Source organism: Cyprinodon variegatus, unplaced genomic scaffold (assembly GCF_000732505.1).
Source record: "Cyprinodon variegatus isolate N-32 unplaced genomic scaffold, C_variegatus-1.0 Scaffold101, whole genome shotgun sequence".
Classification (NCBI taxonomy): Eukaryota; Metazoa; Chordata; class Actinopteri; order Cyprinodontiformes; family Cyprinodontidae; genus Cyprinodon; species Cyprinodon variegatus.
Window position 1 is genome coordinate 443,200 of NW_015150554.1, and position 1,313 is coordinate 444,512.

Here is a 1,313-nt window from a genome sequence, read left to right on the forward strand (position 1 = left end):
GAGGGGAAGCCCTTGTTGGCCAGACACATGAGGGTGGCCTTCCCCTGCTGCAGCTCCTCACTGGAGGGTGGCAGCACTGTCAGGGTGGGACGGGTGTCACCTAGGAGACACCAATCAGGTTAGAGAACAGGAACCACACAGCTGCTAGTCAAATAGCAGAGAGCAGTGAAAAAAACCCTGTAAGAATTTTCAGTTAAACTTTATTTTCCACTCCATCAGTCACTCCCTCACAGATTGTTTCACTTCCATTAAAGGAACCTTTCATGCATATCAGCACACAGAGCCCCGATATGACCTTAAAAAGTATCAGAGAAATTTAAACTAAACAAAAAACTGAAATATATATCTGACTGACCATAAAAAAGATAACTAAACATAACAGTATATTTCATTTTTTTCTCTATTTTACACTCTCGCAATAGTTTAATAACATTAACTATAACTCATTTAAACTCTTAAACCAACAATATTTCATCAAATAATTAAACTGTTGTTAACAAATCAAACCTTTGGAGCTATTTCAGAACTTTATTAATTAGCGAACTAACTTTAAGGAAACTTTCAAAGTTTAAAAAATACAAACTAGAGATAATAATGCAATGTTCGAAAGATCTAAACTATTTTATAATTAATTAAATTAGTAAGAAAAAAATTTAAGGTATCTAAGTATTTGTAACATTCATAAACAAACATCATTTTAGAATGTCATCATTTTTATTCATCGTGTCATTGTTTTTATTGCAAAGTAAAGGTTTTTGTTTTCTCTTTTTCTCTACATATAATTCTGGTGGATAACACTAAAGTAGTCTGAATATATTTTTCAACACACTGCAATAAAATTTACATTTTTTACTTCTATTTCTGCAATTTTAGACAATAAACGCGTTTTTATTGTTAATAAAAAGAATAAAAATAAAAGAGATGTCCAAATCTCTAAGTTTAGAGAATAAAACTATTTTACATGATCAACTTAAAGTTGTTAAAAAATGTCAATATTCTACTTTTAACACTTAGTCTTCTTCATCTTATTTCTTTTTAAATATTCAGAAACTTACTTCCAACATCCAGTCTGGTTCCTCCACCAAAAGTCCACCACAGTGATACAAACTAATTGAGTCTTCGTACAAAAACCTCTGACTGTAGAGAGACACGGCTCTCTGACTCTGAACACAACAAACTAATTCTGGTTGAAAAACAAACATTTTTTCGTGTATTTTTTTGCCTCAATACCTTAAAAAAACTCAGAGAGAAAATGTGTGTGTTTTTTACTACTGTTCTCAGTTTCTCCCAAAACCTGAAGCTTTTATGGTTAA